Genomic DNA, 24,260 nt, shown 5'->3' with positions numbered 1-24,260 from the left:
AGGTAGTGACCGCCTAGGCAGTGTCACTAGAGATATATGTTCAACCCAATAAACAGGGCATCACAATGTGGAGATTCATGCCAAACTTCCTAGAGAGTGAGCCACAAGAGGCCCCAGCTTCAGCGATGCCCATTTTTTATTCCAAAGAACTAGGTTGATATGACCAGCCCCCTTCACCAGTATTAACTGTAAGAATAAGTTCATTGAAAAGCAATGAAACAAACCGCCACAAAGACTGTCGTGATTAAAAGGCCTGCTGAGTTCTCTTGTTGGTTGGCACTGGGACAAGCCAGGACGGAGGCAGGATCTAGAGAGTTTAAAGCCCTTTGCAAATTGCCTCAGATCAAAATACTTTATTATCATAATCACTCCCATTGCCAATTTAGAAATGACAATCTGGAATGACAAAGTGCTCTTGAAATGTTTAAAAAACAAAAGTCACAATGGGGAGGTGCTTGGCAGAAATCTGCACTTTGTTTAAAGCCATAAGTCACATTTAGATTTTGCCTCCTGAAATGAAGACAAGGTGAGGAGTTTTATCCTACAGCCAGAAGCTACATGTTTTGCTTTCTTCCATTTTTTTCTCTTGCAGCATTCCTGTAGGACTGCTCACCCCAATCTCGAGGCCCTACTCGCACATACTCTTAAATGTGTAGACTTGCTACAAAGACATGGTTCGCCCTGAGTGAGGACAGGCCATGGCTGCACCTCCATCTCCACCCCCTTTCTCAGCTCCTGCAGGACAAGAGCACAATCTGACCCAGTGCTGTAGACTCAGAGCCCTGAGTCATAGTAGGCACCAAATGAAGAGTCACTTTCTTTCTGTCCAGACCCTCCCTCCCCACTGCCTGCTGGGAAGGTTGCATCAGTCTTCCCTCTCTTCATCCTGTGACTCTCCTTGATATCTCTTAACCCTCCACCTGACACTGCAGCTGCTAGACTCGGCCTGTCTCTTAAACTCTGTGTTCAACTTCGGGTGGCCTCATCCAGGAGACCCCATGCGATAACACTGAGGGAAAGAATCTACCCTGTAAAGATCCCTGTTTTGTGGCAGGAAAATCCTTATAAGCTATTCAGACTTGGACGGTGAGGTCCTCTAAGGAACATACTTGAGGCAAAAATGCAATCCTTTTTCACTTTTATTTTGCTCAGTGGGTCATGACCACAGAAAGCAAGGTCTAATTGCTTGGGGCTAGGAAGGGATTTGGGCTTCCCTTGTGACTGAGAAGGTAGAGTCTGTCTGCAATGCAGGAGACCTGGGTTCAATCCCTGGGTCAGGAAAATCCCGTGGAGAAGGGAATGGCAACCCACTCCAGTATTCTGGCCTGGAGATTCCATGAACAGAAGAGCTTGGTGGGCTACAGTCCATGGGGGTTGCAGAGTCAGATACCACTGAGCAGCTAACACGCACACTTAAGAAGGGATTTACAAAGTCTGACATTAGGAAGAAAAAGAGGGACAATAAGGTGGTTGCTAGAGACAGACACTACGATGGTTAGAGAACTCATGAGAAAGTCTAAAGAAAATTTTGTTAAGATTCTGCTCTGTAGTGAGCAGCATGATTTTTCTTCTAGATCCCCACCAACGATCTTGCTAAATACCTCCATTTTTCAGCCGTGTCTGTGGAATTAGCAGTCTAAGTTTCAATGTGGGAATGATGAGAGAAGAGAAACTCCCCCAGGGGGGACATGCCAAGTCTGGATACATCTACCACCTACATCTCACTGAGATCAAGCCCAAACCCTTTAGCCTGGCATGTAGGGCTGACACAGGGTCAGGAGCCCTTGAGGGTAACTTGTTCAAGGGGGGGCAGGAGGCTGTGACTGCCTTTAAGGCCCACTCAGGCCCCCATGAAAAGAATCCCAGTGCTCATCATCACAGTCCCAGAAACTTTCCAAATGAACTCCCTCGATCTTACCCTCCATGCTCCCACCTTACCCACTTCCTCTTACCCCTCTCTTCTTACTTCAGAACCAGCTTCTTTCTTTCCCCCTGAGATCAGGGGCCTCTTTGTACCATCCCTGTGGATAGAGCCTGTGCTAGAGAAGTTCATTTGATCACACACTTTGTTCAGACCTCCCTCTGTGGTTTTCTGCTTTTCTTCCTCTCAGGACACCTCCTTGAGCCACCCCTTTGCTCTATCCTGACATCACAGACCAACCCCAGTTAAGTCGTAGCCGAGCCCCCACTCCCATCCTGAATCTAAATCTTCCACTTCATAGGAAGGCGAGTAGAAAGTCCTCAACCTCCCCTCCGATTTTCCCATCTATTTCTCAGTAGCACACAGCCTGTACTGCAGGCAAACACTTTGCTTCTAGTAAGTCTCAATCCTCCCCAGCTCTAAGCCTTTGCTCATTCTATTGCACCAGCCCAAAGCACTTCTTCCTCTCCCCTTTAGCTGTCAAAATGCTGTTTATTGTCCAGAGCACAGCTTAATCTTGATCTTCACTGCAAGTCACTTTCCAGTCATTCCATATTGGGCCTACTGCTGCAAACTTCCTAGAAATACATCCAAAACATGCCACTCCCTGTTAAGAAGCCAATGGCTTCTAAATTTGGCACAAAAACAAGGGGTAGATCCTAGTCAGTTCTAAATATTGCCTCTTTATTGAGACGCTCACTGTCTACAAGGAGGGAAGAAACACAGGTTGTAGAGAGGACATTGGTGTGTACACAACAGAAAAGAAAGGTTTAAATAGCCGCTGATATGAACATCTGCCAAGTTTCTGTATGTTTCTTAGGAAAGGGAAGAAATACATACCTGATTAGAAGAAGGAGGAGGAATCAACTTCCTCTTATGGAAATGAGTGCTCCTGGCATGCCTGGACTTGAAACTGTCAGGCAAGAGATAATTGGAGATGCAGAGCTGTTAGAGGCCAGGAAAAAGATGAAGTTTAGGTCTCAAGGCTTGTCTCCCTGAACTGTTTTCTTCCCACTCTCTCATCCATGAGAATCTCAGCTCCCATGTTTGTAAATAGCTATACAGTGAGTTCATGCGGGCCCCTGTCTCTTCCTGGTCCTCTGCCCTCCTGATCAGTTTGAGTTGAACAGGAAGAGGAAATTCTAGCTGGAGTTGCAAGCCTTCCCATCACCCCACCCTGCCACATACACACCATGGCAGTCGGCAATTTAAAAACGAAGGTTGACATAGTAAAACTGTGTTGAAGCACCATTCCAAAAAGTCAAAATCTCTATCAATTATAACATTCCAGGTAGTAATGGTTGGATTCATTATACTGTCTATTGTTTCTCATTGAGGACATTGTGAAAGCCAAGAATATCTTCTGAATCTTCAAAAATAATTCCTCTTCCACTCATTCCCCTCCAACCACTCAACCCTCTTGCCATTCCTCAAAGTATCCAGGTACACAGAGATCTTAGAACAACTGAATGTGTACTCTCTTGGACAGAGGTAGCTTGCTCAAGTTCTGTGCTGAGTATTCTCTGTTTTCTGTCTATAGTCAAAGCTATAGTTTTTCCAGTAGTTGTGTATGGGTGGGAGAGTTGGACCATAAAGAAGGCTGAGCACTGATGAATTGAAGCTTTTGAACTGTGGTATTGGAGAAGACTCGTGAGAGTCCCTTGGACTTCAAGGAGATCAAACCAGTCAATGCTAAAGGAAATCAACCCCGAATATTCATTGAAAGGACTGATGCCAAACTCCAATACTTTGGCCACCTGGTGCAAAGAGCTGACTCATTGGAAAAGATCCTGATACTGGGAAAGATTGAAGGCAACAGAAGAAAGGAGTAGCAGAGAATGACATGGTTGGAGAGCATCACAGACTCAATGGACATGAATCTGAGCAAACTCCGGGAGATGGTGAAGGACAGAGGAGCCTGGCCTGCTGCAGTCCATGTGGTCACAAAGAGTTGGACATGAATTAGTGACTAAACAACTGTCCCTCCACATTCAATCTCCACTGTATACTGCTCAGCCTCAGGAAGCTGACCTCTGTGGACCGTGTTACCCAGGCTCCCTCACTTTCTGGTTTCTGGTTGGGTTGACCAATGGGGAGCCTTGGCAAGAATTAAATTGGTATATTTCTTACCCTAGTTCCCTCCTTGCCAGTCACAGTTTGGCAGTGACTATGATCCCTCATTCAAGGCCATAGTTCATGTCAAGCAAACCCTCTCCTGTGGCTACCATTGTCATAAAGCACCTTTAAGCCTTGGGGTGTAATCATTTCCTACTAGCCAGAGTCTTTAAGGGCTTCACCATTCCTCTTAGATTCTTTCAACTGTATCCTTATCATTATAAACTGTCTTTTCATTAAACTTTCTTAAGATACTTCATGAACTGACCAAGTATTTCTTGCAGAGACCCTGATTAATATGTCTTCTTCATGTCTGTATACATATGTGACTTGCTCATAAGGTCTTCCCTTATCACTCTATTAAAAATTATCATTATATGAAATAGTTTATGTTAATAGAATCAGATTTATTTTATCTGAAGACCTATTGGTAAAGAAAGATTTTTGGACCTGAGTATCAGTTGATGGAGCAATACTGTCAGCTACTCTCCATTTCCAATGGAAATAGAAAACATGAGGTCAACAGAGAGCAATAAAGATTCAGGCAGGACTTCCAGGAGATCTTGAGATATCATGAGGACTGGAGGATCTTGAAGAGTGTGGTAGGAGAGGATATGGCATCTCTGGGAGGTAACTCCCAAACTGGAACCTCTTTCCAGCATGAGGAGGGACTCAGTGAAAACATGGAGCTTACAGACTGGTTGGGGGTCATAGACATTTTTGTCTGTCATTCCAAAATATAAAATGACAAGTTGTGGAAAATGATACTATACTAAACACTTCATGGTTTCGTCTGCCTGGCATCCATTTTTCCTTCTGATAACTGCACCTCTTCTCCCATTCATAGTCCCTATCACTTGAGGCTTTCCCCTCTCAGATTCAAGGAAGAGGCTGGAAACCCAGGCTTGGCCCATGGGAATATAGCTTGACCTGGCCACAAAAATTGGTTCTATTTCAAGTGAGCCTCTTTATTTTTAAAAAATATTTATTTATTTGGCTGTAGCAGGTCTTAGTTGTGATATGTGGGTTTCGTTGTGGCATGAAACTCTTAGCTGAGACATGTGGGATCTAGCTCTCTGACCGGGATCAAACCCTGGCCTCCAGCCTTGGGAGTGTGAAGTCCCAGCCACTGGACAACCAGGGAAGTCCTAAGTCAGCCTCTTTAGAGCCATGGGCCTCAGGCATGGGTCCTGCTATATTGGGAAAGAAGACTCTTTCTACTAGGATAGCCCGACTGGTGGGATATAGGCAAGAAGCCATAATAGATCATCTCATGGACAGAGCTTGCAGAGAAATGTGAAAGAAGCAGGCAGATTCTAATAGATGGATTGAGTATCCTAAAACCTAATTATATTTGGTCTCTTAAATCCAGTCATCTCTTAAATCCCAGAACTGCCTAGTACACGGGTCAAGCCTCCTTTACTGACTAGTTTCGGTTGAGGTGGACCGATCACTGTGACCAATACTGTTCAGAGGCAGGGCACAGGGGGCGAGGAAAGGACCACAGATAGGTGACTACATAGCTCAGGCAGCCGGGCGAGCGCTCTGAGTTGGTAGCATCAAGCTGACTACAAGAATCTGAAGGAAGGCAAAGAAAGGCCTCTAATATTGACTAGGTGCCAGATAAAAGTCCTATCATGTCTAGAAGCAATTACAGTTCAGATAAAACCTACTTTTCTGTTTTGTTTGTACAGGCTCTATTTCCCTGTAACTGTCGACCTGTCATAACTTGGGTAAATCACTCCTTCCTCACTGCCATGTTTCAAGTCACCAAAGGAAAATAACATGGAACGCTTTCCCTGGATCCTACAGTTTATCTGAACGACCAGAAAAGGGGCCATGAAGTTGTCCTCATGCCTGAGTCCTTGCTTCTAGCTTAAGAGTCCTCCAAGGAGTTATCAAGTATACTATCTACTCAGCAGTTGGGTATTTTTTTCAAAACTTCAGGGGAGGACAAATAAAAGTGAAAATGCCTGGCCTCATTCATATGCAGTGATTGGCAAAACAGCACAACGTTTTACCACTTGAACAACCTCTTAAAGCTGCTGACATCCGAATAGGGGTTATTCCAACAGGCAAGGAGCATGTGGCTGTCTGCTTTGTATCTACCCCAGATTTCTTTTGGATTGAAGTAAATGGATGGTCCTCTCCTATATGTGCACACTATCTTCACACACACACACACAACGGCATTATGCCATTTTACTTCTCAAACTTGAGTCTGTGTGCCCAGAAGTGAGGAGGCCCTGGTTTCAGATTCCTCCCTGAGAAACTGCCACGGACAGAGAAAGCAGCCAAAACTAACATAAGCTCAAAGAGCCAGTCCTGGGCTAGCTCAGGAAGGTAGGGGCATCCCTTTTGCTGGTTTAGCACCTGGACACTAAGAACAGATGTTTTTTTCTCTTCTTGATAACTTAAATGGCAGTGATCTGGGCTGTGCTGAGGTCTTCTGGGCTCAAGCATACATACTCTGCTCAGAGACATGGCCTTCTTTTTCTCTCCTCATAAAGAAACAATTCATTCACAGGCAAGGTGCTCAAAGTCCAAGTTCAAATCAACCGGGAACGATTATATTGTACAGCCCCAGGAATTGTTCCCAAGGTGACACTCAGATCCTTACATGGCTCTCCTCTCTGACAGGCAGCAATGTCCCAAGAGCACATCAGAAGCACTGACGGGTAAGACTGACATGATTGGGGAGGGCAACACAAAGGCTGCTTTCAGACAAAGTTCCTCTTTCAGGCCAAGTGCCAGTTATAGTACATTAATCTGCACATTCCCTCACCCAGGATTCCTCACCCCAGAGAAATGCAGACACTCATTGGCACAGGTGAACAAAGGAATCCCGCCAATGTCAGAGGCCCATCACTGCTTCTGTCTGCTTCCAAACTGCTTCACTTACAGCAGCTCCAAAGACAACTGCACCTTCTTCACACAGAATCCCGAGAAGACAGAACTGGGACCAAATTCCAGCTGAGTGCTTACTTACTGAGATGGGGCAAGTTAGCTAATGCATCTTCTAGTGTTGGATGCAGTTGGAAGTGCCTGCTTTGTGAAGTTAGGTGACTTAAATCACAAGGGCAGGTTAAGTGTCTGACAGCCAGGTATGTAGTAAGGGTCAGTAAACATCAGCTCCCACTTCCAACTCCTTTCCCCACTGTAGAGACTGGCAGGTTCACACCAACCTGTGATCATCACGGTCGTGTACGTGCCCCTGGAGGCCTAGCATGAAGACCTTAATGGGGGGGACGGGGAGGAGGCTCATCTTGTGTTTGCACAGCAGGTTAATAGTGCCCCCAAAGCCTTTGAAATGACAAAAGAAATTAATCGAGATGAACAATAGCATGAGCAGCAGTGCCAGTCGACTCAACACTTGACAGGTACATTTTGGGCAGCTTGTCGTGCCCCATAGAGTTAGATGTGGGATACTTACTCACCAAATCCCTCTTCAGCAAAATGTTGTGACATCCTTCTGACCTCAGGTGACTGAACACAAACTCATCATACCCTTCAGGTGCTGCCCATGGCAATGCAAGCAGGACCCTGCTGAAGGGGGAGCTGAAATCCAGCCTCGGCTCTGCTGCCCAAACCAAGACCCCGGCACAGGTTCTGTCTCTTGGAGGTGCCTTTGGGCTTCATACAAATGCACCATATAGACCAGGTGCAAGCAGGGTCCAGATCATGGTCCAGACTCCTGTTTCATGAACATTCTCACCTCTCCATGACCCTCAGCTCCACTTTCTGGGTTCCTGTGGGTCCTCACTGAGAAATGGAATATTTCCTGCCATATCAGTGAACAAGGATGTCACAGTCATCAGCAGTTGCAGCCCTCCAGTGTGAGCTGGTGAGCCCTAAGGGCACTCAGAAAGGAGAAGAATACCTGCCATCTAGCTACCATTAGACTGCAGCCACTCCCTGCAGTGGGGGCTTTCCTGGTAGCTCAGTGGTAAAGAATCCCCCTGCAGTGCAGGAGACGGGGTTCGATCCCTGGGTCGGGAAGATCCCCTGGAGAAGGGCGTGGCAACCCACTCTAGTATTCTTGCCTGGAGAATCCCGTGGACAGCGGAGCCTGGCAGGCTACAGTCCACAGAGTCTCAAAGAGTCGGATACAACTGAAGCAACTTTGCACGCGTTGGCAGGCACTCCCTATGGTGAACCCCAAGGGAGCTCAGGATGTAAAAGAAACACAGGATACTGGCCCGGGGTTGGCTGAGGTTTATATGAAAGGAATGACTTCAGTAAGCCCAGACTCTTATACCTTCCCATACATAGAAAAGCACTAAATTCCCTAACTTGGTTTATCTGCTTTTCTTTAATTAATAATAATCCTTTGATGTTCAGACTATCTGCCCTTTGTTACAAAACTTCTATAAAACCTGGCTCCTCCCCCTTGCCTTCTCTAAGCAGTTCTCTCAGGGTTAATTGAGATTCCCACTGAATAAAACATAGCTCTCAATTTTAAGGTTGTGAATATTTTTTAAGTTGATACCTGTGTCAACTACAAATGGGCACTTGCCAAGAGCATTGCCAGTGAATGAACAACAAGGGCATTTGCCATCTGCCTCTGCAGAGATTGAACCCTGTGCTGCTGTAGCTGCTGACCTTCAACACCCCCTGAGGGAGTTCAGGGTGGAACAGTGCTTTAGATAGTTGGACATTTTCAGGAACTGATTTTATGATCCCAATCCTTACATCTCATATTTAGAAAAGCATTAAATTGCTTCATGATGACATCAGCTCCTGGTGACTAGCAGAAAATCTTTTGTAAAATGAGTGCTTAATTGCATTGAACTCACCCTTCACTGAAATCTTTTATATTGAGCTTCCCCACTGCCTCTTTGGAGCAGTCTCTCAGAGCTATCTGAGGTGCTGTCTCCCAGGCTGCAGTCCTCATTTTGCCCCAAATAAAACTTAACTCTCAACTCTCAAGTTGTACGTCATTTTTAGTTGACACCTGGCAGGGGGACTCCGGGGGAGTCTGTGGAATTCCTGCCTCCGTGGGTCAAAGAGATGCACCTTAAAAGGGTATGGCAACCCATTCCAGTGTTCTTGCCTGGAGAATCCCATGGACAGAGGAGCCTGTCCATATACCTGGGCTGATACTGGTCAGAGAGGCCACTGGTCAGTAGGATAAGATGGGTACAGAGTGGGAGAACAAGCCAAACCAGGGCCCATCGGACATCTGGTTGTCCACCTGTCACCACTGATGACTATGACCATCTTTTGGTAGGAATGCCTGCTGCTTCACTGCCACCTTCCAAATCCACTCAAAGTCCTCTTGGGCTCACTCTGACCCTGAACCTCACAGGGAAGAAGATTCTGGAAACATGGCTCCAGCTTTGGCCAGGCTGACATGATCCTGCCCAATGAAGCAAACTTGCCTGTCAATGCTGTTAGAGGAAATCCACTAACTGAAACCACCCACCCTGGCCAGGAACCACGGTAACCATATGCGCGAGTTATTTTATGACAAGAGGTCCTAGCAAGGAACATGGAACTAATAAGTCACCACCAACAGGAAGAGGTCAGGAAAGGCCAAAAGGGGATGCCACGTGTTCAACCATCTCCCAGAATCCTTCTCTCTGGCATCCATCTTGGCTGAGCAACGCGTGCACCAGCAGCAAGATCCCTGAGTCAGAACGATTGGCCAGAGACAACCCAGAAACTAATCCCACCCCCATAAAATCTGAACCTGTGAGCCATGTGGCAGAACAGTCCTCCTGGCTCCCCTTACCCTGCTGCTCTCCAGCCAGGTGCCCCTTTCCAGTAAAATCTCTTGCTTTGTCAGCTTGTGTGTCTGCTTGGACAATTCATTTCTGAGTGTTAGACAACAGTCCATTCATGGGCCCTGGAAAGTGTCCCACTTCCTGCAACAATGCCACCACTTCCCTGACCACATCGCTTACTAAGGGGTCTGACAACCCTGATGGCTCATTGGTCCAGTCCTGACCACACGTTGTCTAGTAAATATCTCTTTCCACTGCTTCCAGCTGGTTTCCAGAACTTCTGTGCCTCAGTTCAGTTCAGTCGCTCAGTCGTGTGTGACTCTTTGCAATCCCATGAACTGCAGCATGCCAGGCTTCCCTGTCCATCACCAACTCTTGGAGTTTGCTCAAACTCATGTCCATCGAGTTGGTGATGCCATCCAACTATCTCATCCTCTGTCATCCCCTTTTCCTCCTGCCTTCAACCTTTCCCAGCATCAGGGTCTTTTCCAATGAGTCAGTTCTTCGCATTAGGTAGCCAAAGTATTGGAGCTTCCGCTTCAGCATCAGTCCTTCCAATGAATATTCAGTACTGATTTCCTTTAAAATGAACTGGTTGGATCTCCTTGCAGTCCAAGGGACTCTCAAGAGTCTTTTCCAACACCACAGTGCAAAAGCATCAATTCTCCAGCACTCAGCTTTCTTTATGGTCCAACTCTCACATCCATACATGAATACTGGAAAAACCATAGATTTTTCTGTGCCTAGGACGCATGATAATTTTGCTCGAGTCTGCAGGCAGCCCCATCTGACGGAGCCCTCTCAGTGAAGGAGGGACTTAGTTCATCACTGGGGTTCGGAGAAAGGAGCAATAGCTTCTGGACAAAGTGGTTCTGGAAAGGATGAAGTCAAGGAACATACTGACCCAAGGGAGACAATGTGACCTTTTTCTGTTTCCTCATCAGCTGTATCAGGTGAGCCAGGATTAAATCCACACTTCTGCACTGATCAAAGTTTCTCTGGTCTGGGCGAACACCCTCTGTCCCTTCTGATGTCTCTTACCACCCCTCTCAATACCCCCCTTCACAAAGTAGGCGGGTTCCCACTTGCCGGAAGGGCCAGATAAACCGAACCCCAGCATCTACCTGATGCCTTCCCCCTGCTTATTTGTACATTACTTTTCAGCCCTTGGTTGGAAAGGACTGTGCCACCTATTCCTCTATTCTTCCATTCAGCTACCAGGTTCAGCCCTCTACTCTTCCCACTTGGCCTCCCCCCAGGCATATGATAGCACCCCTGCTGCTCTGGAAGAAATAGGAGCTTCCAAGACAGCTGTCACTTCCCCACTCGTCTTCTCCGGAGGTGACGAGCTGTCTGGCTCAGTCCATCATCCCCCTACTCCAGAATGTAAATCACAGGAGGTCTCCTGCCTGAGAAAAACAATTAACGCGAAATACCAGGATTACCGTCTGCCACATTTACAAATCTCTCCAGCTCACATTTGTCTCTCCCAACAATTTATGCCTTCGCAGTGTCAAGCTGTTCAAATATGCCATCTTTGCCTTAAATGGGCTGACGCGTGGTTCTTGGCACCGCTTGCAGTTTGTTGTAAAAGTCGGAGCCATCAGAAGAGCTCTTGCCATGGAGAGGGGCGGCATATTTATCTTCCTTAGTCTTCAGCAGAGTGAAGGCACATGTCCTCTTTCCCATGAAAAGGGAACACGAGGTTCAAATTCCTTTTCTTTCCCATATGCCTTGCAGGATTTGCATCTCTTTTCTGAGATGCTCAACATGACCGATTATCTGTGGTACAGGTCACGAAGACAAACCACCCCAACAATGGGTGTGTGACAATAACTCAGTAGTTCCCAAACACAGGTGAACTTGTCTCCCTAGGGGACACTTGGCAATGTCTGGAGAAATTTTTGATTGTCACAAGATTGGAGTGGGTATTCTATTGGCATTTCATGAATACAGGCCAGGGACGCTGCTAAACATCATACAACATTGCCATTCACTGACAAAAAATTATCTTACATAAAATTTCTATAATGTCAAGGCTGAAAAACATTGCAAATAACCCAGTGCGGGTTGACTAGTCTCATGTTCTGCTCCAAGTACCTCGGGACATTGCTTCAAAGCAAGATGGAATTTGGAGTGAAATGAGAGAGATAAGGGCCAGGGTTAGATGATTCACTACTTCCTGATTCCTCCTATACCTCCAAGAAGCAGCCATCTTAGAGCAAGATAAGGCAGAAGAACATTTTACCTAAAATAAGCCATGCTCATTTGGGCTTTCACCACCTGGAGGCTCATTTTCTTAACCTGCAGAATGTGGCTATGAGACATGATGCCTTGCCTGGCTTACAAGGTTATAGCGACACTCGATAAACATGGCATATTAAAAAAGCTCACTAGTGGGGCTTCCCTGGTGGCTGAGCAGTAAAGATTCTGCCTGCCAATGTAGGAGACACAGGTTTGATCCCTGATCCGAAAAGATCCCACATGCCACAAAGGAACTAAGCTCGTGCACCACAACTATTGAGCCTGTGCTCTAGGGCCTGGGACCTGCAACTCCTGCACCCATGTGCTGCAGCTACTGAAGACTGCATGCCCTAGAGCTGGTCCTCTGCAGCAAGAGAAGTCACCACAATGAGAAGCCCAGGAACGGCAACTAGAGAGTAGCCCCCCACTCACTACAACTAGAGAAAAAGCCAGCTCAGCGATGAAGACCCAGCACAAAATAATTAACTTTTTTTTTTTTTTTAAAGCTCATTAGAGTGCCAGGTGACTCAAAAGCTGAGCCCTGAAAAATTGATACTTCTGAACTGTGGTGTTGGAGAAGACTCTTGAGAGTCCCTTGGACTGCAAGGAGATCCAACCAGTCCATCCTAAAAGAGATCAGTCCTGGGTGTTCATTGGAAGGACTGATGATGAAGCTGAAACTCCACACCGGCCACCTCATTCGAAGACTTGACTCATTGGAAAAGACCCTGATGCTGGGAGGGATTGGGGGCAGGAGAAGGGGACAACAGAGGATGAGATGGCTGGATGGCATCACTGACTCAATGGACATGAGTTTGAGTAAACTCCAGGAGTTGGTGATGGACAGGGAGGCCTGGCGTGCTGCGATTCATGGGGCTGCAAAGAGTTGGACAAGACTGAGCGACTGAACTGAATTGAACTGAGAGTGCAAGGTATTTTAGGTTGTAATTAGGAGAATGCATTGTGGTGATGATTACATAAAAGGAGGTGTTGTGCTAGCTGCCCAACTGTCCCCAACATTTTTGGCAACAGGGACTGTTGTCCTGGAAGACAACTACTCCACAGACAAGTATAGGGGATAGTTTCGAGATGATTCAAGTGCATTACTTTTATTGTGCACTTTATTTCTATCATTATTATATCAGCTCCTCCTCAGATCATCAGGCATTAGATCCTGGAGGTTGGGAACCCCTATCCTAGCAGCTCATACAAGAATTCCTATTGAAAAGAGAATTCTCTCTTACCTCTCTCTCTTCTTCCTGATCTTCGGGGGAAAAAAAAAAAATCTTGATGCAGAAGAATTATCAAGGTTCTGGAGGAGAACTAGGAAACTGCTCTGCAGCAGACAAAGGGTGACATGTTTCTCACCTGGTGGATTCCAGCTGGAACCAATTGGGTTGAAGATCTCCATGGAGTCCAGTGCCTAAAGGACACCTTCACACAGTGATGCCAGGGTCTCCATTTGAGCTCATTTGTTTGGGGGGTGGGGTGTGTAATATAAACTCACCTACTATCTTGTCCTCAAATTCTCATGAATGCTTTGGGAAAGTGTGTGTGTATGTGAGAGAGAGAGAGCGAGGGAGAGAGAAAATCAAAGAAGCTGCTGAGTTTACCACCTGAATGAGCACAACGTGGCCAAGAGGCAGGATACATAAATGTAGGGAAAGTCATGAGCAAGTAAGCCTTCCTTTACACACAGACACACACACACATACACGGATCCACAGAAATCCTGAGAACAATCACAGGAGTTTAAGGAGGAAGAAGTTACCTAGATCACAGAGACAGGAAGTCACCCTACTCAGCTCTAGGTGTCTTGCTGGCATCAGAGCAGGATTTGTGTGCATTTTTCATTTGTCCCGCATTCCTAGCCTAGACCTTGGCACACATCTCTGTTTGCCAGCTCCCCACTGTTACCAGGGGCTATGGATGCATCGCTGCAGAGATGTCTGCTTGGCCAGTTACAGAATCTTTCAAGGTGTATCCAACCAGAAGTGCCACATGACTTTTTGCCAGAGCAGAGAGTTTCTCCCTCCTGGAGAAGATATGAAGAAATTCTCAAAACTGGAGTTTGCTCCCCTAGCCTTGGATGGACTTGACAGTATTTGTGGTTTTATCTAAGGAACCACTGCTTGTGCTAATTGGATGGCAACCAAGATAATTTTTAGAAAAAAAAAAAGAAGTTTTTAAAAGATTAACATTCATTAGTTTGGTTCTACATTAAGTGAGGCACATGTGGTGAAGGGAATAATTAGTGAAGTTAATTGTGGCTTCTCAGAGAACCAAGGGGAATCCAGTGAAATGTCCTGACATTCAGGAAAAGCAATATGTTCAGTGCTCCTGCAACTAATTGCAATTAGCAAGTGAGGGAACATACATAGGGACTCTATGTGTAATTAATCACAGGCCTTTATCACAGTAGACGCAGGCTGCGGAGTGACAGGAGGCACCTGCCTTGAGCTGCACTGGAGTTGACTCCTTTGCTGCAATTCCTATTTTCCTTGCACCTGTACTGTGTCTCTGGGACATCCTAGTCCTGACTTTCTTGCGCAGGGTTTCTCATCTATATACTCACTAACATACACATCTACAATCTCCCTGGCATAAAATAAGTGCTCAGTATCTGTGTGATGAATGAATGCATAAGTGAATTCATTACCCAGCAGTAAGTGGGGAGGATGTTCTTCCGTTGTGGTAGATTGTACTGGCCATTGATCTTTGAGAACCACAGAGAGGTTGACTCTGACGATTCAAGGCACAGAAGAGGGGGTTTCAGCTGAATGGCACTAGGATGAGGCTGCTTGTCTAGAAGTGGGAGCTCCTGAGATGCCTGAATTAAGTGTTACAAATGACCCTTTATCTTTTTTTTCTAGTACTATCTTCTTAAGCATGAATTTGAATGGTCAGATACTGGCTTTTCCATTGCTTCTATTTTTGCCCCCAATCATATTTCCAACACTCCCCCATAAACACCAAGAGAAACCTGATCTACTCATATGTAAAATATCTTTTTTTTTTCCAAGCCATAGACTAGCAAAGAGGGAAGGCCCTGGAAAAAAGATTAGATCATGACTCTTTGGTATCTGAAGACTTGAGAATTTCTTTTCTTTTGGGAAGGTATAAAATCTTAGATACATAATTATTCCAGAGTTGAGATTGGATCCAGGGTCTGTCAGACTCCTATATCTTCAGGAATTGCTCATATGGTCAACAAAATCTACATTTCTGCTAGACCAATGACATTCATGTTATTCTGAGTTTTATTTGAGTTATTTAGAACTTTGAAAATTCATGACTGCTTAATTTGTTGCAATAGACGAAATAATAAAGAAATCTCCAAATTCAGTGGCTTAAAGTGCTTGGAAGTTCATTGCTTTTTCGTGTGCCAGCCCAGAGCAGGTGGCCAACTCTGCTCTGTGAAGTCATCCCAGAAAACAGGCAAGCAAGGAGGTTCTGTCCTCGAAAAGCCTTCTGAGGCTGTTTAGCTTTGCACAGAGGGGAAGAATGAGAGGGAAATCATAGCCTTCTGAGGCTGTTCAGCTTTGCACAAAGGGGAAGAATGAGAGGGAAATCATAGCAAAGGATTTCCTTTTCAGTCCAGGACACCCATCATTTTTGTTCAAATTCCAATGGGGAGAACTCAGTGACACCACTGCAAGCAAAAGTGGTACATCTCATCTTTCTCCAGGTACCCTTTTTTATGCCCCAGAAGAAGGGAGGATGGATTGGGATGAGGGACATACCAAAAAGAGAGGGCTAGTCTTAAGATAGTTAATAAAAATGGCTTCGTTGCTTTAGTTAAATGAGACAGATATCACGGGATATAAAACTACCGTTCTACCACTCTACCACAAGCTTTTTGAGGCAAGGATTGATGAAGTGCCTAGCACACCCTAAGGGCTTCCCAGGCGGCGCTAGGGATAAAGAATCCACCTACCAAGGTAGGAGATGCAAGAGGTGTGGGTTTGATTTCTGGGCTGGGAAGATCCGCTGGAGTAGGAAATGGCACCCCACTCCAGTATTCTTGCCATGGAAAATTCTATGAGCTGTGTAGCCTGGCGGGCTATAGTCCATGGGGCCGCAAAGAGTCAAACACAACTGAGTGACTGAGCACATCCTAAGTGCTAAGTAAGTGTTTGGGATATAAATGATTCAATGAATTAATGAATCAATGAATCAATGAAATACCACCAAGATCCCAGCTTGACTTGAGTTCAGCCTTGTTTGGAGAACATATATCTAAACACCTCCAAGGTACTCTTTTCCCTGCCATGCTTCAGGAGTTTCTGAATAAATGAGGCCCTGTGTCTAATAATCTGGCAATTTCTCAAAGACTCACTTAATCTGAAAGCTTCTGGACTCTGTCCACCTGTCTATTCAACTGGTCCCTAAGCACAGGAGTCACTAAGAACTCATTTTCTTCTCAACTCTATTGACATTTGATTTTTACCTAGAAATTCCCATGGTAACAAAACCTTGGAACACTTCAGTTATTAAGATCAAAAGAAAATCAAATCAAAACAATACACAATGTGACCTTACATCAAACACAAGGGAGAAGAAAGGGGAAAAGACGTTGAATGAGCATTTGTTACATTAGTTTAATCATTAAGTTGTGTCTGAATCTTTTGCAAACCCATGGCCTGTAGCCTGCCAGGCTCCTCTGTCCATGGAATTTCCCAGGCAAGAATACTGGAGTGAATTGCCATTTCCTTCTCCAGGGAATCTTGCTGACCCAGAGATTAAACCCATATCTCCTGCACTGGTAGCCAGATTCTTTACTACTGAGCCACCAGGAAAGCCCATCTATTACATTAAGTATGTGAAAAACAACTGTGACAGATCCTGAATACATAGGATATTCTCACCACCCCAAGGAGGTAGTTATTACTATCTTCAATTTGTAGACGAGAAATGAAGGCTCAGAGAGGCTGATGACTTTCTCAAGGTCACCAATTAGAAAAGACATGGCAGAACTCAGACTCAGAACCATCCAAATAAACAGTTCAGTTCCCACTGAACAGAACCTCTCACTGAAGGTCAGCAAACCCAAAGGTAATTTCTGACCACATGTAACAGCGGTTTGTCATTGATCTTAAGACTAATGAAAAAAACACTTCTGTAAAGAGAAAAAAACACTTCTGTAAAGGAAAAAAAAAGAAGAGGTCCCAACTGAGTGTGATAAGAGACCTTAGTTCCAGCCTTGTAAAGGGCATTCTATGGAAAAGATGCAGATACCACAAAAAGCTTTTTCACAGGCAGCAGAGCCTCTAGACCTGGGGACTTGAGGATCACTTTACCGTCCAGAGAACAGCAAGACAAGACATTTTCTAGTGATCAACCCAAGAGTGACAGGTGACAGCGTCCCTGCTGGGAAGACCACCTGCAGGGGGCAGACAACCTGATTATTTAAAAAGAAAGCCAGCCAGATTGACTAACAAATCTTGTTGATCTGTTACTTTAAGAAACTATTGCCTTTTTAGAAATGCTCATGATATAGGATAGACCAGGGGTCCCCAACTGCCAGTATCTAATGCTTGATGATCTGAGGTGGAGCTGATGTAATAATAATAATAATAATAGAAATAAAGAGCACACTAAATGTAATGCACTTGAATCACCATCAAATCATCCTCACCCTACTCCACCCCCCACCTACTGGTCCATGGAAAATTTGTCTTGCATGAAGTGAGTCTCTGATGCCAAAAAGTGTGGGGACTGCTGGGATAGACAATACAAATGAGAAGGCATCCAACAAAATCATATCTGATTAGATCATCAGAAATGACTCCTCATGCCGAAACTTGGACATTATCCCCAATGCAGGTACACTGGCACTGAAAACGGAAGGAAGGAAAAGCCATGTGTGGGCTGATTCTCGTGGTTACAGGGCGTAAGGTTAACGAACCAATGTCCCACTAGCCTGTCAAGGAGTCTTCTGCCTTTTTAGGCTGGGTTAGAAATGGCAAATATCTGACACACGTGCTTTACTTCTACCCTCTTAGCAGACATAATTTATGGATCATTTTTAGTTGCACTGAGGGCTAGTTGCTTCCTTAGTGGTGCACAGGCTTCTCATTGCAGTGGCTTCTCTTGTTAGAGAGCACAGGCTCTAAGCCTTCCAGCTGTGGTAGTTGCAGCACGTGAGCTCAGTAGTTGTGGCACATGAGCCCAGTTGCCCCGTCGCATGTGGGAACTTCCCAGACCAGGAATCAAACTCTGGTTTGATTGGAGTGTCCTCTGCATTGGCAGGAGGACTCTCAACTATGGACCACAAGGGAAACCAAAATTATGGATCTTAACAAAACATTAGAATGCTTTTCAACATCATAATCCCTCCAGCCACTAATGATCAATTTGAATTGACAAAAATAAAGCCAAAGTGTCACCCCTTGCCTAAATCAACTTCCCATAAACAACCTTTGATGAAAGGAGCCAAAACAATCCTAAGAAAACAGAGGGCATGAGAAAGTATAAGTGAAAACAAAAGCTACCTCTTGCTGCTTGGTCAATGGTTGCAAAGCATGCTGGGCAATTCTCATAATTCCAAGCCACTAAGCGAAATCCAAAAAGACATCTACAAAGTTTTCTTCCCAGACTCTCCAAAAGATAAAAGACACCAATATTGTATCCTAAAAAAACTTGAGACTTTGAGGAGAAACCAGAGTGAATTATCACAACCTTCATATTCTCCTAAATTTGTTTCTAACCCACTGGAAATAAACTGATGGCAAGCTTCAGCCTCTCTCTCTTGGTGAAAACTTTCTCCCTTGGCCCAACATTTTTCTCACACACATGTTTATCTCATTCACAGAGTTCTGATTTTTAAATGGCAGCTGAGTCATATTTTGCTTAGATCCTTCTAATAGATTCATCTGTCAGGAAGGCAACACTTTTCAAAAGGGACCATGAACCAATAGCATTTGAAAAAATATATTAAAACTTAACAATAATGTCTCCTATAACTAATGACTAAATTTGTGCCAGTCTGCAAGAATCATCTCAATAGGTGCAGAAAAAAGCATTTGACAAACTTTTAAATACATTCATGATAGCAACTCTAGGCAAACTACAAATAATAGACACTTCTTCAACTCAATATAGAATATCTACAAAAACTATAGTTAACAGCATGCTTAATGCTCTGATGGATAGAGAGTATTCTTCATTATGTTGGTTACATAATTCTGTGTTTGCCAAAATTAATAGAACTGCTCACCTAGAAACTTTTACTGCATTAAATTATACCTAAATAAACCTCACTGTTAAAAAGATATTTTCAGATACCAATTCTCAATAATCAAAAAGTTAAGACATATTATTCTTTATCCCCTTTTCTATTTCTTACATTTATCAAAAATTCAGGTTTTGTACCTCACTCCCAGAAATTCTGATTTAGTACCTCTCTGAGGAGGCCCAAGAATCTGTATATTCAGCAAAATCTTCAGGTAATTCTGGTGAAGGAGGGCCAAGAACATGCCTTCTTTCTCTAGTCTTGTGTTTCTAAAAGATAGACAAGCTAATTTCATCCCTGGCTTCTGAGAAGCTCATAATCTCACAGTAACTTCTATTCAGGATGACTTCCTTTAAAAAAAAAAAATCTGTTTATCTATTTGACTATGCTGGGTCTCAGTTGCAGCATGTGGAATCTAGTTTTCTGACCAGGGATTGAACCCGGGTCCCCTGCATTGGGAGTGTGAAGTCTCATCACTGGACCACCAAAAAAGATGCCCAAGGGACTTTCAAATCAGTTTACTTTATATCTCTGACCCTCAGTTTTCTCATCTTCATGACAAAAATAATAAGGGAAGGAGTAGATAAAAGGAATATATGAAAGTGCTTAGTATATTGTCTGGCATATAATAAATGCTCAAAGAGTACTATTTCTAGTTCATCTTTTTCTTTTCTAATGTACCTTATGATATTTTATCATTTTTAATCCTCATGTGACTATACTTTTAATCTATATGTTTATTAACCATGTCCCTGAGTTGTGCATTGCTACTTCCTTGAATGCACAAATGATTCATGTATGTCTTTGATATGATAGAATGTACATTGTGGTCATTCATCTCCTTGATTAGAAAAATACTAATAAAACTGCCCATTTATCCATCTGCCCCAGCAACCTGCCTGAAATTCCTTCATTACCAATTAGTTGCTCAAGTGAAGCCAGAGCTCAGGACAAATGTAAAAGTACCCATGGAGGGTGGTGGGCGGGCAACACACTGAGCTACTCTCTGTTCTCTCCACCTAATGGAGAGGTCTTTGGTCCTCAATCATCTTAGCTCTTCCTCACGAAAATGGAGACCTAGATCATGGAAACTTTGAGGCGGTGCAAGGGAGATATGAGATGAATATATTTGAGGACAAGAATCCAAGACCTAGATCCAATAAAAGGGGAAGGTAACTTGTAAAGAGAGATTTTGGTACTTGAGAACTAACTGGAGAGAAGAGTTTAATCCAATCAAGGTAGGCAGCCCAGGACCACATGAAGTTCTGAGGGGAGATTGGGGGGGGCGGGTCGTGATCGGGTGGTGGGTGTACTACAAAGTGGGGGTGGGGAAGAAGCTCTAGGAAGCCCACCATATTGCAAAGACCCCCTCCACTTGCCCAATCCCTGAGTAACCACTCAGGTGGCACCGGACCCTCACAGGCTTCTTAGTAGCAGCCCCGCGTGGACACGCTGAAGCCTGCAGTGGGTCTTCCCATGGCACCTCCCTGATCCAAGGCAGAAAGGGCACCTGCCGGGAGATTCAGCAATGTCCATCCCAGCACCACACGACAGGAATCATTTGTTGGGACATCTGATTCCCTCCACGGCCAGTGCTCATGTCAGCTTGAGCCCTTCTTCATGTTCTTTGAGCTCAGAAACCAGAATGTGGAAAAACACAAGGTGCTGTATTCTAGCTGAAGAAAACTGAACCCTGGTGTTTTCCAGACAGCTCACCTAGGGCCTTCAGGCTTCTCAGTACCCACTGGGTCATATAAGCAGCGTTCACCTACCCCACAGGCTGGCCATATGTTCAACCTCCTCCTCACAGTCTCCATGAAGGATGGCACTGAGCAGAAAGATGAGGTCCTCATTCAGGCTTTTGCAGGGGCCAGATTGCTATGAAGAGGAAACGCATATCTTTCTGTTGCTGAAAGTCATCCCTCAATGGGCTTCTATTGGATGCCAGGCTCTGAGTCCATGACCCCCTGGACCCCTGCCAGTGACTGTACCTTGGCCCACATAGAAGCTGCAAGCCAGCATGGCTGTTCATCACAAAGGAAGGCCAGGGGGGTTTCTCAAGAGAGTCCACTGTTCATTGTACAATGTAATCCAATTTCCTAGTGTTTATTATATTTACATGTATAAAATATGTCTGTTTAATAGTAATACTCTGTGAAGGACATTTGCTTGTTGCTAGGGGTTACAAAGCTGAATAAGCATAGTCCCTGCTCATATTTCAGGTAAGTAGGGCTTAGACAGGCTAATAAAAATAATTTATTGACCCTGTGTTAGAAATCCTATTATGTCATAATTTTAAATCTTTCATACATATGTGTATGAAAACTGAAAGTCACTCAGTTGTGTCTGACTCTTTGTGACCCCATGGACTGTAGCCTACCAGGCTCCTCCATCCATGGAATTCTCCAGGCAAGAATACTGGAGTGGGTAGTAAGCATATATGTAAAACATATATTTGTGTTTTGGAGATGGCAGTGATATTTTTTCTAATAATAAGAAAAACAGAGGAGTGGTTAAAAATGTAGGATTTAAAGTCAAACTACTTTTGACCTTGGGCAAATTATTTATTTATTTTTAAAAAGTCAAGCAGTTCCCAAAAAGCACAGAGTAAGGAATCACAAGGTCCTATTAGCCCATCAGTCAGAAGCAAGACAGTTAATATTTTGCTGAATACAATTCACGAGTGTTTTATATGCTTCTCACCTACTTACATACACTCATGTACTCTGCTTTTACAAAAATGACATCATATTCTACTTACTGTTCATATCCTATATTTTCCCCCCCAATATGGAGCAGACGTCTTTATGAGTCAGTATATGGAGAACCTACTGTCCTTTTAATGGCTTCAAAGTATTTCACACTCTACAAATCATGATGCTGTCTCCTCTATTCATTTTATTTCTTTTTCTAATAGAATTGGCATATCTGGAAAAAAAATACTACCAGGTAATAGCTATGACAATGAATTTTTTTGTTTGTTTGTTTCTGTCTTTAATGAGACTTTTACCACTGAGCATGAGGCTGGCCATGGATTATAAATACATGGTAAAAGTTATGAGCAAATTTATTTATTTATATTTTATTGAGAGGTTTTGTATTGGGCATGAATGTTAATTTTTATCAAATGCTTTTCAGCATCTATCAAAATGATCAATTACACTGTTTTTTCCCTTTGCTATTAATAACTTAAATTATATAGACTTCATAATATTAAAAAAATTAATGTGGCCCTAAAATGAACCTTACTTTGTCATGATTTTTCTCTTAACATACTGCTGGATTCTGTTTGTTATGATGTTTACAGATGACCAAATCCCAAGTAAAATGCCTTAATAAAATATTTATATATACATATATATAAAAAATCTTTTTGTGTGCTCTTTGCATGTGTATTAGAGTTAATACTTTTTCTTATAAAAATAATTGGAAATATTTTATTCTACCTTTATCTTTAAAATGCTAGGTAGATGTGTTCCCTGGAAGTTGAAAGTATTTACAAGGAAAATAATTCTCAGTTTTCAACTCCAGATACTACTGTAAATGTGTTATTTAAATGTTCTATCTCTCCTAGAGTATTTCTTGTCCATTTTTATCTTTTCCCTTTTGAGGATAATATAGTCACAATTATTTGGTGGAGTCAGGAAGCTTCCCTCTACATGGCCACCTTGGTCTAGTAGTGTTTCTCGTTGTCTTTGAAAATGACTTTTCCCACCTCTCCTTCTGCTAGCAGGAACTTCCAGGTTAAGGAATCTTTCCCGATACAACAGGAGAGGAAAACCACGTGGTTATTGAGAAGCTGGATCAAAAACCAAAACAGAGCAAAGTGTGTGATGAGCTGTGACCTTGATTTGTGTCCCCCATCCCCAATATTACTGGATTGTTTACTTATTTATTTATTTTTTAGTTTATTTATTTGGCTGTGCCCAGTGTTAGCTGCAGCATGTGAAATCTTTAGCTGCAGCATGGGAACTCTCAGCTGCAGCATGAGGGATCTAGTTCTCTGACCAGGGATCAAACCCAGACCCCTTACACTGGGAACGCAGATTCTTAGCCACTGGACCACCAGAGAAATCCCTCCAGTACTGCTGTTTTTATAGAAGAAAGAAGACTGGACACTGCCAGCCTCCACTGATCTCCCCAGGCCTCCAACCCTCCATCTTCTGACCCTAAAGATCTATTTTTATCTCATTGGATGCCCATCTCATGAGGACACACCTACGACCTCCATTCTGCAGAGGGAACTGAACATGGGCAATTTCTTAACCAAGCTGAGCTCACACGGGCAATAAGCAGGGCAGATGCAGGATTTCAACCCTGTGTTGTCTGCCTCTGAAGCCTGTGGGCCTTCCCCTGTTCTCACCAGCACATTTTGGGTCTGAGCTCCAGTGGTCCTTGAAGCTGTATTGCATTCTGTGCCTCCCACAGAGTTAGTAGTAAGGTACTCCCACTTAGGGCAGTAAGTGACACAGTTAACTTTCTATTACTTGCAACTAAAAAAGATCCAACTAATAAACTAATAAAGCCACTAATATGTATTCATCCAGCCCTACCTGATTGCAAATTGACTTAATGGTACACTCTGCTCCCTCCTTAGAGCCTGCTGAGCACAGAGACTCCCATAAAAATGCAAAAAAGAATATTGAGTTTCAAGTAGATCTGTAATCATTAGATTGATTCTGGTTCTAACTATAAATCATAGGAAAACTAATTTTAAATGTGCAGCATAATTAAACATTAATAACTATGATAAGTAAATGGGAAAAAATGAGAAGCTAGAGGGATTGAATCTTGGCATTGTACATAGACTATTTGGTCAATTCTGGTTAATTTTATTACCTCTTTGGATTTTAGTTTCCACAACTGTAATGTGAATCACTGAACTTACTTGGTGTGCATTGTATTTGAATCCTTAAAGATTAAGAAGTGCTGTGTTGCTGTTGTTATTGTCGTCATTTAGTCACTAAGTCATGTCCAACTCTTTCGTGACGCCATGGACTATAGTTCACCAAGTTCCTCT

This window comes from Muntiacus reevesi, chromosome 2 (genome assembly GCF_963930625.1).
Source record: "Muntiacus reevesi chromosome 2, mMunRee1.1, whole genome shotgun sequence".
NCBI classification, from domain to species: Eukaryota; Metazoa; Chordata; class Mammalia; order Artiodactyla; family Cervidae; genus Muntiacus; species Muntiacus reevesi.
Note: the sequence above shows the minus strand (reverse complement) of the source record.